The 19,872-nt window shown below is 45.7% G+C and overlaps 1 long non-coding RNA gene across 1 annotated transcript; it reads left to right on the top strand.

Moving 5' to 3' along the window:
- The first annotated feature begins 1,617 nt into the window (after nt 1–1,617).
- On the top strand, nt 1,618–19,872 carry LOC128326278 (uncharacterized). Its single transcript, XR_008307927.1, has 4 exons — nt 1,618–1,833; nt 6,840–7,005; nt 14,355–14,477; nt 17,932–19,872. It is a non-coding gene; the product is annotated as an uncharacterized LOC128326278 (long non-coding RNA).

Here is a 19,872-nt window from a genome sequence, read left to right as displayed (position 1 = left end):
AACCAGCATTTATTGTGTTCTCAATTAATAGGGTGGAGGTGAAAGCAACAACCACTTATAAGAACGATCCCTCTCCATGTCTGCAATATTGCCTGTGTGATATTCAGGCACAGTTGATTAATTGTGTACTGTCCCCTTTTTAAAGTGCTCCTTTTAAAAGTGGTAATTCTCTTTATTGAGCAGGGGGAGAGCAACTGGCCCTATCCATTCCCAGCACAGCATCTCTCCAGTGGCTGTTGCTGGTGTCTATCTTGTTTCTTTTTTAGATTTTGAGCCCTTTGGGGTCAGGCAGCCATTTTATTTGTTTTTATCTATGTAAGCTGCTTTGGGAACCTTTGTTGAAAAGCAGTATATAAATATTTATCAAATTCATATTCATATATACAGATCAGTCTCCAGGCTCTTTCCTCCCTCCTTCAAATAGAATAAAACCTGTGCAGGCCTGTGTTCGGCACCCTGCCAGGAAGCTGTATACTTATTTACTTTGTAAATAATTTTGCTAACACTTTTGTGGAGCCTGAATGCTATAGTCAAGGTTCATCAAATTCCAAACACACCATAACCTTGAAAATAGCAAGAGCATGACCAGGAGTAGAATACCCTGCAAGTGAATTTCCCCACAGTGATCAGTTCACTGTAAGATCAACTAAATGATTCATAGGTTCTTTTATTATTCATGTCTTGTGTTGACTCATTGGGGCTCCTGGAGAAAGTCCCATCAGAGTTACTCATTGGCAAAGCTCTGCCTATGGGACGTTTCCGTTGATGGTGCAGTAGATTGGCCACTACCTTAAGAGAAATGCATTTGTGCTGCACCTACTGGATATGCAAAGCCAATGCCATGGGGGAAAAAAAAGCCTTTCCCACCCCTAAGGTATTAATTAGATTCTTAATTCTGCAGACTGGTAATATCAAAGCAGTTCATGGGAAGCTGCCTCCTGCTGCGTCAGGCATTGCTCCATCTGGCTCTACACTGACTGGCAGTGGCTTTTCAAGGTTTCAGGGAGGAGTCTTTCGCAGCCCTACCTGCAAATGCCAGAGACTGAACCAGGGAATTCTGCTTGCAAAGCAAGTGCTCTACAACAAAGCAATAGCCCCGCCCCTAGACTGTGATGGTAAATCATGGCTCTGCTTCTTTCCTTGCTGGCACCCTACCACAGAGTGTGTGGCTGGGGCATAGCAAGCTCGGAGATGGCCCTGCAGCAAGGATGCTCTCCCCCCCACCCCGCCGCCGCCTGCTTTTTTGGCCCTTAGCTGCCCACTGGAGCCACCTAATGGCGCAGCAGGGAAATGCTTGACTAACAAGCAGAAGCTTGCCGGTTCAAATCCCCGCTGGTACTATATTGGGCAGCAGCGATATAGGAAGATGCTGAAAGGCATCATCTCATATTGTGTGGGGAAAGGCAACGGTAGACCGCTCCTGTGTTCTACCAAAGGCAACCACAGGGCTCCATGGGCGCCAGGAGTCGAAATCAACTTGACGGCACACTTTACTTAGCCGCCCACCTGCCTGCTGGTTTGCCACTGGCCTGCCTTTGCTGGGCAGTGCCTACTTGTTAGAGCTCAGCCCCAACTCTGTGCTGGCGCCGCCTGATGACATCACAGAGCTGGCACATCTGCGCTGCCCCATGCCAGCCAGAGCAGGCCTGCCATAAAGGGGCTGACTGTTGTTGATGGGATTGGGGCAGCTCTGTGCTGGCTCCAAGAGTAGTTGGTGTAGCCGGAGTCACTAGCCCCGAGCACTCAATACAGGAGGAAGTGGGAGGGTGTGGCTGGCACTGGCAGCTCCCCATTCAATGTTGGCTGCACCACTAGTGTAGGGGTGCCTGTCAGGTAAGAACCAGCTATGCACCTTGCCATTAGCAGCCTGTGACATTTTGCTGTCTGAAGTGGAGCATCAAATGCAGAGTCAGTGTGGAGTAGTGGTTAGAGTGCTGGACTAGGACTGGGGAGACCTGAGTTCAAATCCCCATTCAGCCATACTTGCTAGGTGACTCTGGGCCAGTCACTTCTCTCTCAGCCTAACCTACTTCACAAGGTTGTTGTGAGGAGAAACTTTAAGTATGTAATACACCGCTCTGGGTTCCTTGGAGGAAGAGTGGGATATAAAATGTTGTTTTTTTAAAATGGTGCCTCCCCTTTTATTGATTAAAATCACACCCCTAGTTCTTTTGTTCTCCCCCCTCTTCTCTCTTGGGAAGGAAAGAGGAAAAGCATGGTGGTGATATCATTTTGCCGCTCTCCCTCTTCAGGCCATCCCTGGGGAGGGTGATGGGTGAGCTGCTATGCTAAACGGCCCACACAGTCTGGTGCCTGAAGAAGCCTGTTCCGTCCTGCTTCACAGAAGGCCCACCCCTTGTACTCGCGACAACCACACAGGTGCAGTTGGGGACAAATGATATGGCCCATGTGCTGCCAAGTCGCCATCGCTGCTCTGTGGTAAGAAATCAAGGCCTAGCACACAATGCAACAGAACGAGGCTATAGAGCAGTGAGGCGGTCGAATCACTTCAGACTGCAGGTGGAAAACCACATTTGTCAATCCTCTCATGTAAAAAAGGAACACTTCCCTGCAAGTTGAAACTAGAAGAGCAGTGAGTGGGTTGACTGAGAATCTTTGTTCACAATTGTTCTAGCTCTCTATGTCCAGGTTTTGTGTTGTGTGCTTTTTTTTTAATGTGTGTGTGTGTGTGGGGGGAGTATTAAAAATGGCTTCTCCAAACTGCAATCTGAAAGGGTAGAAATAACAGCAGGAGAGAGGGCATGCCCCTGGTGGTGCAGTGGTAAAACTGCCGCCCTGTAACCAGAAGGTTACAAGTTCGATCCTGACCAGGGGCTCAAGGTTGACTCAGCCTTCCATCCTTCCGAGGTCGGTAAAATGAGTACCCAGAATGTTGGGGGCAATATGCTAAATCATTGTAAACCGCTTAGAGAGCTTCCAGCTATAGAGCGGTATATAAATGTAAGTGCTATTGCTATTGCTATGCCCTCAGCTCCTGCCTGTGGGCTTCCCAGCGACACCTGGCGGGCCACTGTGTGAAACCCGGACTAGATGGGCTGCCTTGGGCCTGATCCAGCAGGGCTGTTCTTATGTTCTTAATCGATTTGGCTACTTCATTCATGCCTCACATTCAGTTCTTGAAAAGCAATATCCTCCTGTGGAAGCTATTTAAGGTACCTCTTAAAACAACCTCAACCTTGGACTTTCTTCTAGGCTGGAAGCCTGATAACTCCTTTTCTTTCCCCACCCTCCATCACTTAACATAAGAAGAGCCTTGCTGGATCAGGCCCAAGGCCTATCTAATCAATCATCCTGTTTCCCACAGTGGCCTACAAGCAGGAGCTGAAGGCATGGTTGTAAACCGTGGTTTTAAACCGGTTATAAACCACCCAGAGACGTAAGTTTTGGGCGGTATAAAATTATGTTAAATAAATAAATAAATAAATAATGGTATTTAGAGGCCCTCTGCCTCTGAACGTAGAGGTGGCCTATAGACATCAAGACCAGTAGCCATTGAAAGATTTGTCCTGCATGAATTTGTCTAAGCCCCTTTCAGCTTTTAGGGCTAAAGTTATATAGGAGGGGAACAGTTCAGCTTGGGTCTTTGTAGTCTTTGGGGGTATGTTATTTATGTGTTTTTAAAAAACAAATTATTTTAAATTGTGTTGTTTTATGTTTTTGATTTTTAAATGCAACCTTTGTCCTAACCCCTTAATCCTCACCTCTCAGCTAAGCCTAAATATGTGTAACTACTAGACCTGTGCGTGTTCAGAAAATTTGGATTTGACCCAATCTGAATTTGACAATTTCGGATTCAGATTCTATGGGCTATGGAAATTCAGGCTTAAATTTGGATTTCCACCCATAGTGGTCAATGGGGAAACTGAAAAAAATTAGCAAAAATTATCAGTTGGTTCTAGAGCCTTGAAACGTGCCACACATGTGAGGAAGGCGGTCAGAACCCCAAAGATAATTGGTCAATCCCCTGGTGTTTGGTGAATTTTTGGAAGTTTTTAAATAAAAGGCTAAAAATTGCAAAATCTGGCTTGTCTCAAGCCACATCTTTACAAAAAACTTCTGAAACTGAAGGCCCTTGTTGGACCATCATTCCACCCCCATGTGAAGGAAAAGGACATTCCTTTGATTTTATCTTTTTTTCCCTTCCCCATTGCAGAAATGAGGGGAAATGACAGAACTTTTAAAAGGGATTAAAAGGACTTCACACCTTTTAATCCCTTAATGACTAGAAGGAAAGTGAGAAATTCTTTCTAACCACAAAAACAGAAACATTCAATGTAGTTTCACTTTTACTGACTGTATGCTTCAGCAATGGAAAAGACAAAAATTAAAATAAAATAAAAGCAATGTCCTTCTTCCTCCACATAGGGGTAGAATGATGGTCCTAGGGAGGGCTTCAGATCCAGAACATTTTTTAAAGTTCTGGCTTGAAACAAGCCAGTTTTACCCCTTTCCCCTATTTTTAGTTTTCCCCTCCCAAAAAAATCCTTCCAAAATCAGAGGAGTTGCCCATAACCTTGGGGGAAAAAGAACACAGTCCTGCCAATGTGTGCCTTCATGTGTACCAGATTTCATAAGTGTATGCCCATCCATTCAGGATATATAAGGGGGGAGGGGCATGTTGTTACCCCTTTTCATGAAGGCAAAGGGTGTGTTCCTCCACATGTTGGTGGAATGATGGTCCACGGAGGGACTTGAGTTTCAGAGGTTTTTGTAAAGTTCTGGCTTGAAACAAGCCAGATTTCACAATTTTAAAGAAAAAATTAAAAATTCACCATAAATCAGGGGATTGTCCAATTATCTTCAAATGTACTACAGGGAGCCCAGATCTTCTTCCCCACATGTGTGGCAGGTTTCAAGGCAATAGGATCAACTAGTGACTTGTGGTGATGTTTTAAAAAATGCCCCCATTCACCTCTATGGGGGAATATTCTATTCCATTTTGCTAATTCTGAAATTCTGAAGTATTTCCAAAATTAATTATTTTGGAATTAATTTTGACTTTACCTATCTTTTTTTTTTTTTAAGGATTCAAATTTAACCATTTTTTCCAGATTTGGGGCAATTTTGGATAAAATCCGAATTTTCGAATCCGAATTTGCACAGGCCTGGTAACTATATTTGCTCAAATTCAGCTTTTGCTAGCCATCCTTTTCTCCTCCCATCCCTCTTCTTGCCTTCCCACACTATTAAAATCTAAATGGAGACAGAAACTTGTTGTGCTTAGGAAACCATAAAGCACTACGTTCATTGATGGAATAGCAATAACTAGCCGACCCACACAGAGCATCTGTGCGCTCTTTGACACTGGAGGATTACCTGCCCCAGTCTCTGCTTCCTGACCACGGCCGGCCCGTGCCGGGCCCAGCCGCCAATCCTCCCCACCGCCACGTCTTGCCCCCACACTTTCTTTCCCCCCTCCTGGGCCTTGCCTCCATGGCTGGGCCGGGCCAAGCCGGGCCCGCCGCCACCTCTGGCCTCCGCGGCCGAGCTGGGCCCGCCACCACCTCTGCCCTCCGGCCTCTGCAGCCAGGCCTGCCGTGGCGGCGACCAATCCTCCTGGGTGCACCTCAGCCAATCAGACGCCTCCACCACCCAGCCAATCAGCTGGGCACTGGGATGCACATTCTAAGGCGCACCCAGGAGAATTAATAATATAGACAATTACTGTATTTATCTAAATAGAATATGACTCTGAATTTAAGATGACTCCCTTAAAAATAGAATTAACTACAGGTTAGACCAGTATTTACTTGAAAGGAACAGGACTTTGAATTTAAGATGACCTACCCCCTCCCATTTCTAAAATCAAAGATCTTGTGGGGGGGGGACTTGGTCTTTGATTCGGGTAAATATGGTATTGCAATAAACTACCCTGATACTTTGGGAAAGGAGCAATAAACATCAAAATAAAACAAATGTTAAAAAGTATTTTGGAATGTAAATGAAAGTATTTTGGAGCATCTTATCATAGAATATTAATGGTTTTGCCACAGAATATGCAAATGTTTGCCTCGAGGGAGACAGTATAATCTTACTAATACTAATACTAATACTAATACCATATATAGCTTTTAAAGTAAATGTAGCCTGAGGACAGTGATTTTTAACTGCGGCCATCTGTTTTAACAATGTTTTATTCTGTGTTTTATTCTGTGTTTTATGCTGTTTTGCATAGTTTTATTATAAGCTGCCTAGGGTATAGGATATACAGAAAGGCAGGGTATAGATTATAATCAAAATTATCTCCTCCTGTCCCCATACGTTGTATTTCAGGCCCAAATTTGTCCCACAGCCTTTCTTGGCTTGTCCTTGCCAAGATCAGTATACCTGTTTTTTGGGGGGAGATGGCTGTATCCTGAAGCTTGATTCTTAATTATTCACACCATGATGCCATCCTGCAGTGCTGCAAATGTTATGCATGGGGGAAATGACGGCAAAGCCTTTCTAGGAATATTCATTTCATTGTGGGACAATGTAATTATTCTTGCCATCAAAGAAGGGAGAGACTAATCAGAAGCTTCAGGGTGTTTCATCTACCCTCCATGCCAAGGCTTCAAAGGCAACTTTTTAAAAGCATAATTAAGCAGCTGGAGTGCTAAACCCGCCTTTGGTGTATTTTTCCTAAGCTAATTTCTTTCTAATGGGAAGACATAAAGTGGCAATAATCTCCCAGCAGCCATACATAGTTTCCTGTAATGAGCTAATAGAACATAGCTTCTATCTCCTCTTAAACTGCTTTCAAACTTCTCCTTTACCTTATGGCAAAGCAATGACAAATTACCTTGTGGTTAATGATGCACTCCTTTTAATTATGACAGTAGATCATATGACAGCCTTATATGGGACAGATTATGGCCAATGGAGACATTCAGCTTGGGGTCTGAGCCTGGAAGTGGCCATTCTTCTAAACTAGAGGGCTGAGTTAAAAACTCCACACACATAAAAAACTGAAAGATACCAAACCTTCAAAATAGTTGAATAAAGGTAAGCAACTTCTCAGACTTCATCAAAAATGCCTGGGTATACACTGATGTAGAAATGTATGTAAAAATCATGTAAGAATGCCTTTGATCATGTGCAATGTGTCATCCCCCCTCCCCCCTAAAATAAACAGCTGCCTCTGAACACATGAAATTGCCTTATACTGAGTCTAAACATTGGTCCATTTAACTCAGTGTAGTCTTAACTGACTGGCACTAATATCTCCAAGGTTTCAGGCAGGAGGCTTTCACAGCCCTACCTGGAGTCAACAGGAATTGAACCTGAGTCTTGGTATACTCATAGCTGCCACTGAACTATGACCCCCTTCCCCAAAATATATGAGTGACTCTCCCTCCTCTGACATTATGCTGTTGCTTGTAAAGGTAAAGTGTGCTGTCGAGTTGGTGTCAGCTCCTGGCAATCACAGAGGCCTGTGGTTTTCTTTGGCAGAATACAGGAGAGGTTTACCATTGCCATCTCCCACACAGTATGAGATGAGGCCTTTCAGTATCTTCTTATATCGCTGCTGCCCAATATAGGTATTTCTGGGAAACATACCAGCGGGGATTCGAACCGGCAACCTCTGGCTTGCTAATCAGTAATTTCCTTGCTGCACCATTAGGTGGCTTGTGCTGTTGCTTGTACCAGAAGACAAATCTATGAAAGCTCTGGGTGCCATATCCTGCCTGCCCTGCAGTCCTACTCCTCACTGCCTCTTGTGGTAGCGTGCTAACACGGCAAGCAAAATCCTAGGTTCTTGAAGCCCTGAGCAAGCCCTGCCCTAGGAAACCACCCATTGGCCGCTCCATATAGCAGGAAGTATAAAAGCCTTCTTGGATGAGGCAGGCCTTGTCTTAGTATCAAGGTCCCTTTGTGCTAGTGTGTTGTCCTGTATTGTTTCTACGTGGGGTTGATCCTTGGCTTTTTCCTGGCTCCTCCTCTGCTTCTTAGAGGCTACTTGGCTCTGATCCTTGGTGTGTTCCTGACTCCTGGCTTCTGTATTAACCTGCCTGCTTGTCTTTCTGGCTTAACCGCTGGTGAGCTCCTGATTCTTCCAGTTCTGGCTTTGGACTTGTGCCCCCTAGGGATTGCTGCCCATGACTCAGCTACTTGTCAACTCAGAAATCCACCATTTTTGGCTGGCCTTGGGAGAGAAGCCAAGAATTGTGGTCACTGGGATGCTGCCCCTCCCCCTTTCCCTGACCTACCCTGCCCCTGTGCAAACCTGGGTGAGATCAGGGACACTTCCCTATCTTCAGAGGCGCTCTTATCCCTGGACTTTGGGGCCAAAGTCCAGGGCCTCCACACTAGGGATGGGCCCGGACCGGTCCGGAGGCCATTGAAATGGCCTCTGGACCGGTCTGGACCTTGGTGGTCCGGATTGGGGGTGGGGGGTCGCTTTAAGAGCGGCGGGAGGGTTTACTTACCCCTCCCGCCGCTTTCCCGATCTGGTGCCATAATTAGTAGTATAATTGGGGCAGCAGGATATCTCCCTGCCGCCCCTTCCCCACTGCGGCTCGCTCGGCAAAGCTCCCAGTAATGCTTTGTGCGTGCGCGTATGTCAGTGACGTGAAGTGCGCGCACAATGTGCGCGCGCGCAAAGCATTACTGGGAGCTTTGCCAAGCGAGCCGCAGCGGGGAAGGGGTGGCAGGGAGATATCCTGCCGCCCCAATTACACTACAAATTACGGCGCCAGATCGGGAAAGCGGCGGGAGGGGTAAGTAAACCCTCCCGCCACTCTTAAAGCGACCCCCCACCCCAGTGCAATGTGACGGTTCCGTGCACACCTCTACTCTACACCCTCTGCCCCCCCAATCCTCTTTAGTCTGTCCTGGGTGGTATGGTTTGTGCCCTCAAGAACCTATGTGTTAAAAAATGATGCTTAACTTGCAAAGGGGTGTGTGTGCCTCCAATGGCCTTTAGGTCCACGCTCCAAAATTACCAAGGTGCACCTCTGCCTATCTTACCCCACCCTGCCCTGCCTTGCCAGCTTCAAGTCTGGAACTATAAAAGGTAGAAGTGGGCAGGTGGCGTGTCCTGGAGCAATGCAAAAGCCAAAGAAGTCACCACTGTTCTATCTAGCTCTGAAGCTGGTGAGAGTCGTGGTGGAGCCTGTTGGCCGCCTGGTCCTGTGCTGCCCAGATATTGTCCAGGTTCGAAGTACCTGAGCAATGCAGTAGCCAAACCACTGACCTTCCCTGAAATCTTGGTGTTGCAGAATGGCTGGGGATTGCTGCATGATTGCAAGACAATTGTCCCTCCTTCCGTTGGGAGAAAAGCTTTGGCTCACTCATTGCTAGAGGGAAGCAGCTCCCTTGATGTGGGTCAACAACATCAAATGTCTTTACTACTTCCCCCCCTCCATTAGGAGCATGGTCTCTTTATATCAAGTATGTCCCATGTTATATGTTGTGCTGGTAAAAGTTTAACACACACAATCTATGGAACTGGTCATCAGCATTGTTAGGAGCATGTATAATTCCTCACCCTTTCTCAAAGAGCTGTCATAGACGGGGTTCTTAAGTGGCTTCCAATTACGTTCTAAAGCCCAGACTTCTTTAATTTTGGAGATGGAATTCCTCTGGCGACTTCAGTTCATTCCCAGGCCTTAACACCTGCATACTATGCAGCATATATGCCATCGAGGTCTGCTTCTTGCCAGCAACAGTTATTAACACCTCTCTTGTAATAAAAGACTTTCCAGGTGCTTTCTTACAGCAGATTGTACTAGCAAGGGGAATCATCAGAGAAACTCTAATCTAAACTTAAGTGCACTTGAACCAATTATAATGGCTGGTGCCATTTTCTGCTTAGATTAAAATTATTCAGTTCTCAATCAAGAGGATCTCTACATAATGATTTCAGCAATCACATCATGGTGTCTGAAGTGTTGAATGAGGAACATTACGTTCTTTCATCTTGGCTTCAAGGCAGCAACTGCTTGCAATGTTTTAGAATGGGAATATCCCTCTCTTTTTTTCAGTCAGCCAGTAAGTCCTTCACACAGATGTGGGACATTTAAGTCCCCTTAATTGTAATTGGCTCATGTGCATAAGTTTGCACAGAATTGTCTCCTCCGTGAAAAGCACAAAATATCCTTAGAGCATGCAGAATTTGCAAGAATGGGTGAAGAAAACAAGATGAAATTAAGGACAGATCTGCATTTGGTAGCAGATGGTTTGTGACAATATTAAAATGTGGAATTCATTATTATAGCGCAGTTAATTGAAAGCTGTTCAGGATCTTGATGCCATAATGCAATTCTTCATAACTTCCACAGAAATCATCCAGAGTTCTTATTTGAAAAATAATTTCAGTTTGTTGAAATGGAGGAGTACTTAGGGTGACAAAATGTAACCGGATAGGGCTTCTATACTTGTAACAATTGTGCAGAAAGAGAATTTTTGGCAATTTAACAAAAATTATCATCTTGTTGTCTGACATTCAGAACAAGGAAGTGCCAGTGTAGTGAGAGAGCAGCCTAACAGAACTGCCTAAATAACTGCACTGGTGCAGTTGGGAAGCGGCCTTTTTTACACCTTCATCTTCCCCAGAAGTCCTCTGTGCCACCCAAAAAACTGTCCCTGAGAATTGCACAGCCCTCAGGAACATATTTTTGGAAGATTGTCAGAAGGGATACCCCTGCTAACTGGGCAAAGTTTAGTGGCGCCTTTTAAAGTGGCGATTCTCTTCTGTTTAGCAGGGGGAGAGCAACTGTCCCTATCCAGCCCCAGCACAGCATCCCTCCAGTGGTTGTTGCTGGTATCTGCCTTATGTTCCTTTTTAGATTGTGAGCCCTTTGGGGACAGGGAACCATTTTCTGTATTTCTGTATTTGTTTATTTAAACATCTTATATATGGCCTCTTCCAAAGACTCTAGGCGGTGAACAACAGAAATACCAACAACAATCTCTCTCTCTCTCTCTCTCTCTCTCTCTCTTTCTCTCTTCTCTCTCTCTCTCTCTCTATATATATATATATATAGGCAAACACCTGGCAAAACAGGTGTGTCTTAAGAAGGGCCTTAAAAGCAGCCAGGGAGCGGGCTGAACGAATCTGGGGGGGAAGAGTTCCAAAGCAGAGGGGTGGCAAATAATAAATGTATTATTTATTTTTCTATGTAGACCGCTTTGTGAATTATGGTTGAATATATAAATATTTGTTGGAGTAGTTGATGGTGCTAAGAATATTGCATGCTGGCTTTGATTGTCATGTGGATTTCTTATCCCCACTCATAATTTTTGCTGAAGTTGGAAGATATCACTAGGGCAGTTCACACCACCATAATTAGAGTAGGAGAAGCCGCCTACCCTAATTTGGGAGCTTTGCACGCTCCTATTTGCCAACCATGTGTGAGTTAAAACCAAGGTTGGAGGCGTCATCTGTGCTCATTTGCTAAGCCACAGCTGGGTTGGAGGTCTCTCCAACCAGCTGCTGAATGAGGTAGGAGGGAAAGTCTTCTGACCCACCTGCTGCTTAGCACACAAGTATGGACGATGTCTTCAACCTTGGTTTTAACTTCCATACAGAAGCACGCACAGCTCCCGAAATAGGGTAGGAGGCTTCTCCTTCAATTATGATCACCTGAACTTCCTGTCTGGAAGAGCCTTACGAAATAGAGTGAGTGTATGGTGAAATAAATAAATTTCATATAGTAAATATGATCTATTCTATACACACACATATTGTGTGTGTGATATATATTTTGTTGAGAAGCTGTGTTACCTGGTTGCCTGTGTGGCCCTGTAGGGTCTGGTGGGGAGTGTGGTGTCCCTCCTTTGGGGCTTCTGCCTTCCCCCGAAGGGAGTGGGGGTGAGATGGTTCCAGGCCAGCCGAATCCTGGTGGGGTTGAGCAGGCAAGGCAGGGAGAGCTTCAGGGAACAGCTCCAGTGGGGGCACCATGTTGGGAGTGGCAGGAAGTGAGACCAAAGAGGGGTGGAGCTTAGAGTAGACTTTGAGCCCTATCAGCTCTGTACTAGGGCATTTAAAGCCAAGGCAGCCAATGATGATGGCTGCTCTTGAGTATGGGATCTGGAGTTCCACTAGTGAGAGAACCGGCTGCATGTAGCGAGCACAGAGGATGATGGCTAAGGTAATGAAGTAAGCTCCTCCCCTGGCTTACTCTGAGGCTGACCTTGGCTGTTCTCACCCTGGGATTCTGAAGTAAAAAGGGTCAGGAACACACCTCCTTCCCCGTGGAGCATGACAACAAGGCTGTCCACACAAACAGTGTGGAATACCTACATGGGGTTTGTGGGGAAAGCAGGCTTAACTTGCTCTCCCTGCAGATAAGCAGGCAGCTTGCCTTGGGTGGTCGGATTGTCTGTCTACACGATTACTGGCTCCAACACGGGGCTGGTTGGGGGGTGGGGGTCAGGGGCCATCCAGCCCCCGGAAGTCCCAGAATGCCCCACACTAGTGCATGGGGCATTCTGGGGAGCCCCATGACACTGGGAGGCTTGTTGTAGCCTCTTTGTGAGTCGCTGTGGCTTGAAGCTGCGCTGTGGCGGCACACGATCCAAACAATGGAGTTAGTGGAGTGCTCGCTGTGCTAACCTCATTTAAGGGTTAGGGTTAGGGAATTAAGTGGGCTTGCCAACGGGAACTGTGCGGCTCCCACCGGTTCACACGTGCAGTGGAAACCGGGCTGAGCTCCCTTAGCCCAGTTTTCACTGCGCGTGAGAATAGCCTCATTATTGTGTAAAAAATAAATAAAATAAAATCCACCAGATTCAAGTTAAAAACAAACAAATAAACATGTGTGTGCGTATCCAGTAGAGCCTTCATGCTTCCACACCACCACTGTGAGCAATAGCTTCCTCTTCTCAATCGTTCTGCATTACAGAACTGCTTTTGACGATCCCTGCTGTTTTCAAATGTGGTTTGCCATGCAGTAGGAAGGGGCTGGTGTGTGTGTGTGTGTGTGTGTGTGTGTGTGTGTGTGTGTGTGTGTAAAAGGATAGTCCAAGTCCCACTGGGCATGCAGACTTATTCACAGAGTCCTCTGAACTGTGCCTTATGTCTGCAAATGCAATAACATGCAGGGGTAAATCAAATGAGCATCTTTATGATTAAGTACGTGTCATCTTCCCCTTACACGAGAGACTCATTATCCTGGTTAGATATTTTTGTTCTGCAGTCAGAACTAGGCCAGCCATTTCTGATCAGGCTGCCAAATGCTGCCTTTGGACATGACTTAAGAAGCAAAGGGATTCTTCACAGCCCCGGGTTCAGTCGTGGCTCTGCTGCTGTGGGACTTGCAAGTGTCAGTGTCATATAAATGAGAGTCTTAAACTTTGGATCCTTCTGAGACTGAGAAGGCAAAACTGTAGCAATTCGAGAAAAACCTGGCTTGATTTACTGTTCCATGCATATCTTTGAGAGAGAACTGAAGTTATGCAGGAAAAGACCAAGGGTATTCATAGTCTTTGTGGGATGGCTAGTTAGTGGAATTCCCATTCTAACACTGAGAATACAATTAATTTTCATAAGGGCTGGATAAATTAATTGGTACGGTGCACTGGCACATGTGGTAAGATGCTCAAGGAAAGCACAACCTTAACAATCATGGACTGTGAGTCATAAGGGCAGTTCACATGACTGTAAACTGGGTAGGAGATGAGTCCTACCCAGTTTCGGGAGCCGGACACACTGCCATTTTGCAGTTGTGTGTTAGATAAAAACAAGGTAAGAGGTGGGGAGCTTGGTTGTTGCTGACACAGAGATGGCGGTTAGAGCACCCGTCCCTGGGGGAATCTCCCATTGTTCAGCTCGGCATGTGATTCACTATGGGATACCCAGAGGCCAGGATAATGAATTCCAGCTTCGGAGCGATCTGCCCTGCTCCACCCTGCACGGAGCAGCGTGGATCGTATGGGAGTGCTCTTCATGCTCCCACCAAACACAGGATGATGCCCCCCCCATCCTCCCACCCACCCTGCAGGTCATGTGAACGGCCCCAGTATGTTTTGCCAAAACTCCAGCTGAGGCCCCAGTCATGAATAAAGGGTGGCGACTTCTAACATTGCCTGCCCAAGTGTAAGGAAGCCAATCAGGAGCAATATCATGGGTGAACTCCATGATATGCCAACATTCGCCTCCCCCAGAACCTGGAAGCCAATTGGGAACAAGCAGCTACTTCAGGGTTTATGACGTTCCTCTGTGGAAAGCACTCTCATTAGGCTGCAGAGCCACACTCGGTGAATACATGTAATCAGTAAAAGGTGATTTGTTGTGTTGAACTCTTATGCCATTAAAAAGAGAATATTAAATAGGGCACACCGTGGGTGTAAGGCCGGCTAATGCAGTCTAATTTAAACCCAATGCTATAAATACTATGTTTGATGCACAGGTGTACAAAAAGGATGGAGGTTAGCCGTGGATGTGCCTTCAGATAAACCTGCTAAGCTGATAAGACTGGTAGCCTATGCAAAACAATCTGAAGCATAAGGTAGCAAAGAAGAAGGGAAATGAAGTAAGTTTGTATGTTTAGCAGTACATTGTAATGATTTATTTCATTAGGGCTCTTCACCAGTTAAAGGAGTTTAATGCATTGCCTGCCTTTTAACAGATGAATTGATTTAATGGATAAAGCATAAAATAATTAAACAGCTATACAATACCAAATGCTGTTTATGCATTTTTGAGATACTGAAGGAAATAAAAGATAATCCAACAATGTAATAAACAAATACTATTGTAGGTCTATGTTGGTTCCTGTTTAATTCCTTATTACAGTAGCATAGCAAAGCGTGGTGTAGTGGTTAGAGTGCTGGACTAGGACCGGGGAGATCCGAGTTCAAATCCCCATTCAGCCATGATACTTGCTGGGTGACCCTGGGCCAGTCACTTCTCTCTCAGCCTAACCTACTTCACAGAGTTGTGAGGAGAAACTCAAGTATGTGGTGCACTGCTCTGGGCTCCTTGGAGGAAGAGCGGGATATAAATGTAAAAATAATAATAATAATAATAATTAATAATAATAATAAAAAAGCAAAAAATGAATGATACCCCCAAAACAATCAAGTGTGCCCTTAATTTGCAGCATCACTAATTAAATAGGCTCTCCACCACCATAGCAGGCAACTCAAGTTTTCACTGATGTGACTTGCATTTATTCCATACGTTGTTTTTATAGTGATACTGTATGTTGCAATATCATGTCACTATATGTTGTTAGTTCTAAACCTTGTGGATAGAAAAAATTAAAAACAAGTCTATAAAAACATGAGCACAGTTGCCTTAAAGGGTCATTTTGAACAGAATTTTGTCTCAAATGCCACAACAGAAAGAGCAGCTAATACAAAAGATTATGCTATAATCCATGTGTTAGTCTTTAAGATGCCACAAGACTATTTGTTGTTCTAACAGCACATACGTGACTCTATTGTTCTTGTTCAGCTGTCTTGGGAAAATAAACCCATGGCAGTTCCTGCATATTCCAACAGAGGGCACTAACACCTGTGCATTTGATACATAACGTGTACATTAGATACTTACATAAAATAACTGGTAAGAAATGGAGCAGTGGAAGAGTTAACATTTTAAATGATTTACCTTGCAATTCTCTTGAGACTATATCTAATTGCTTAGGGGGTTGATGTCTGCTCCAGATTATGGCTGGATATATGCTCCTGTTTTCTGGATTCTGTCCCTAGTAAACATTGTTGCTATTTTATTCTATTTTTCCTTTTGGGAAGATGTTCTGGGCACCTTTTTAAATACCCTTAAGATCTATTTAATAAAATACTATGCTTCAGAGGCCACTATAGGACAAGTGGTTGCAGAGTAAATTAATACAATGTACACCATGCGGAGAAAGGGGACATTCCAAGGGTAATGGAATCAGGCACATTACCACTTTTTCAATGACTGTAGCCATAAACAAATTTTAAAGTTGATATTATATATACCCACTGATAAAATAACATCTTGTCCTGTAATTTATTTTTTCAGATTTTTATACTGCCCAAAACCTACGTCTCTGGGCGACAAGGCCTTATCCTTACAGAACCCTGAAACGTTATAGTGTCTGAAACATGCAAAAGTAAGTCTGGAATCAGAAGTGATGTCCAAAAATTCTGATACTGTTACTGACATATTTTGCATGTTTCACACATTTTAATATTTAAGGATTTTTAAAAAAATATCCCTTACTAGCTGATCTGATCAGACAATCTGCGCCCCTAGTTCTCCCTGTCATTTCCCCCCCTTCAGCCCCAGTCCGTTCTCCATCCTTCCCCCCCTCCCTTCGGCCGCATTCCATTCTGTGCTTGGCTTTCCTTTCCCTCCCTGCCCACCTGTCAGTGAGGGAAACCGGTGGCGGTTTCCCTCACTGACCAGCATGGCCAGTGCTTTCCTTCCCCGCCGGCTGTGCTGTGCTGTGGGAGCTTTCCCTCCCCGCCGGTCGCCCTCCCACTGCTGCCATTTTCTCTCTCTCCCCGTCGCTGTCTCCTAGGCAGCTGCTTGCAAACTCTCGCGAGAGCTGCCACACATGGGATTAGTGACAGGTACGTTTAGGAGAATTATATATTTATAGTTAATAGGAGATGTTGAGCTTGTTCTCACAAGCAGCCAAGACTGGGCTAGGGCAGCTAAGCCCAGGCTTTGCCGCCTGTGGGAACTGGTGGGAGCCAAGCAGCTCCTGGTGACACCTCGGCGGCAAACCCACTTAGGGAACCCATCTCATAAACCAAGTTAAGTGAGCAAGCACCCCTTTAGCTGCATTTATTTGACCATGTGTCAGCACCGGCAGCTTTCAGCCAGTGTTGACACACTGACAGGTGGCCACCCATTGCTGGGGGGGATCCCCATAAAGCACCGTGTACTTGTGCAGTGCATTGTGGGATTTCTGGGGGCTGGGACAACACACCCTGGCCTCCGCACCTCCACACTGCGTGGGGCAGCAGCAGCACGTCTGGGCATCCGATTTGCGCACTCAGCAACTCTATTCAGATCGTCTGCAGGGAAGTTAGGCTCTGCAAGGCTTCCTCCTCATGCACCCACATTTGATTGTGAGAACGGCCCTGCTCTCTAGCTAGAGAGAGGTACTCGTGTAATAATCCCTTGCTGTAATAATAGGTGTTACAAATACTCAGGTGTCTGTCTTGTTGTCTGGGAACTTTGCGAAGTATGTGGGTGCATATGCACAACCACTCAGCATGGATCAGTTACCATGTAGCACCCTTTAACCACCCTCTCCTAAGAATTTCCCCACCCTTTGCGTCCATACATATACATATAATGGAGACTCTAATGTGTATTATGAACATAGGAATATACATAAGAACATAGGAAGCTGCCTCTATCAAGTCAGACCATTGGTCCATCTGGCTGAGTATTGTCTAGACTGGCAGCAGCTCTCCACAGCTTCAGGCAGGAGTCTCCCCCAGCCCGACCTGGAGATGCCAGGGATTGAAGCTGGGACCTTCTGCATGCAAAGCATGTGCTCTACAACTGAGCTATGGCCCCATCCTCCAAAATCATTGGAAGTACAAAACTAAGTACCGTATTTTTCGGACCATAAGACGCACCCAGTTTTTAGAGCAGGAAAGCAAAAAAAATAAAAATAAAAATAATTCTGAACCAAATAGTACCGGTATACTAAAATATTTATTACCGTAAAATATAGCAAAATACGGTAATATTTAACAGCGTAAACTCAACAGTGGTGTTAAGAACCATCATCACTTCCATTAACAAATGAGGAAAGACTTAGAGGCTCAAGCTGTGCTGATCATGTGACCTGAATGACTGACTGACCATTGAGACTCCAGGAGGCGGGACTTGCAGTGCTCTCACGAACACAGCTACAACAAGCTGGACATGGAGCAGCACATTAGTAGCAGCACAATAAGAAGCGGGCGGAGGAAGAAAGGGAGACGACTGTCACAGGCTGTCATGGTTTTAATCATCTTTTATTTTCCCAGGTACCGGTACATTAAGTCCTTCCCCCTCCCCCCTCCGCGCCATCATCGCCATCGAGGTCATCTGACTCCTACTATTGGCGGACGCTATCCCGCCTCCTTTCGTGTCATTTGACGCAGGGTGTGTGGCGTATCTGAGAGTGGTGGGAGGGCATTGCCTTGGCACCTGTCTGTACGGCATCACTGATTGAGCGACTCTGGCTATGAGGGGTGGGGAGGTCTGACATCACCTCCAGCACCTGATTGGTTTGGTGTGTCTGAGAGTGGTGGGCGGGCGTTCCCTCGGCGCCCGTCAGTATGGCGTTGCTGATTAAACGGCTGTGGCTATGGGGGCGAGGAGGGCTGACATCACCTCCAGCACCTGAACTGTAAATTGTAAGTACCGTAAGCGACAGTAAGCGAACGCAGCAGCGGGCGACAGTGCATGGGACACCACGGGCAAACAAATATCCTTTTACAACAGCCTTGCTGGACAGCATTCAGACTATAAGATGCACCCTCATTTCCCCCCCACTTTTTTGGGGGGGGAAGTGCGTCTTATGGTCCGAAAAATACGGTAAATCCCTTCCCTATGGATTTGCATTACATGTATATCAGTACTGACGAGGAAACGGACCAAGTTACCTCTTTACTAAAGTTTGCAAAACTACTTGAAATCCTAGTTTCAAATCCTGGTTCAGAGGGGAACCCTGGTTAATGTTAACCATGGTTAGCACTGACATTAGTCTAATGCTCAAAAGAAGGCAATTCTGAAGTAAATAAGAGATTGGTAAAGAGGATTTGATCCTGAGAGAGACTGTGCGGCGAGTCTCACAATTGGTGAGACTCGCTGTTACGGGGTTAGTGGGGAGAGTGGGCTGAGCCCGCTCTCCCTGCAGACAAGCAGAAGGCACCCCCCGGCAGCCGGATCAGCTGCCCACATAACTGCCAGCTCCGTCACAGAGCCAGCAGGGGTTGCGGGGATCGGGGGCCACGTGGCCCCCGGAGGTTCCAGGATGCATGCTGGAGAGACCCCCAAGCCCGAGAGGCTGCTTGCAGCCTCCCGGCCGGGGGTCTCCTCATGTGTTGTCTCGGCGCGGAGCTGCAGCGAGGTAATACAGGACCAAAAAACCCAGGTTAGCGGAGCCCTCACTCCACTAACCTGGGCTAAGGGGGGGGTGACCCGCTTTGTGGAAACCGGGCTCGTCTGCGAGCCCGGTGGTTCCCACAGACCATGGAAAGTGGGCTAAGCTCCCTTGGCCCGCTTTCCCCGGATCGTGAGAATACCCTCAAAGGGTTTATGTATTTCCAAGACTATCTCCTGATTTGCAAATTATAGCTTTTAGGGAGTACTTTAAAAAGATATCAGAACAAATAATGTAGGAATTATGCTTTCCTTTTTTCTAAGTTTGTGCTGACAGAGAGTTCAATCATCACATTTTTCCCGGGTGGTGGTTTAAATAGTTGTTCTCATAGTTTCTTTTCATTTGGAGTTTGCATTGTTTAATATGCATTTGTTTGGTTTGGTGCATAAATTTATTTTAACCATTAGCACATGAATATATTTCCCCAAAAGTCTGGTTTATGTATGTTTAGGTATGATCTTTTGCTCACTTGCTTTATTTTAAATAATGGGTTTGTATTGATTGTGGTTGTTATACGTATATTCCTTGATTTACTGAGTAATTTTATACTGAGCATTTATATGCATTGATTGTAGTACCCATGAAGAAGTCATATGCTGGAATGTGTTTTGGAATCCTCTCCCCCCACCCCCACCCCATCTCACTTTTTGCACATCTTCCTGAAGCTGTACTTACTCCTTCTTTTGGAACCACCATTAAATCTGTGTCAGACTAGGCATAACTTTGTGGCAGTTGTGTGTCATTTTATGGCTGCATGTCCTGTTTCTGTGACATCTATCCTTTTAGCACCACCTGTGCTTCATCTTGTCACAACTGCATC

This window comes from Hemicordylus capensis, chromosome 1 (genome assembly GCF_027244095.1).
Source record: "Hemicordylus capensis ecotype Gifberg chromosome 1, rHemCap1.1.pri, whole genome shotgun sequence".
NCBI lineage: Eukaryota > Metazoa > Chordata > Lepidosauria > Squamata > Cordylidae > Hemicordylus > Hemicordylus capensis.
The sequence above is the reverse complement of the archived record's forward strand: the minus strand, read 5'-3'. Positions and strand labels throughout refer to the sequence as shown.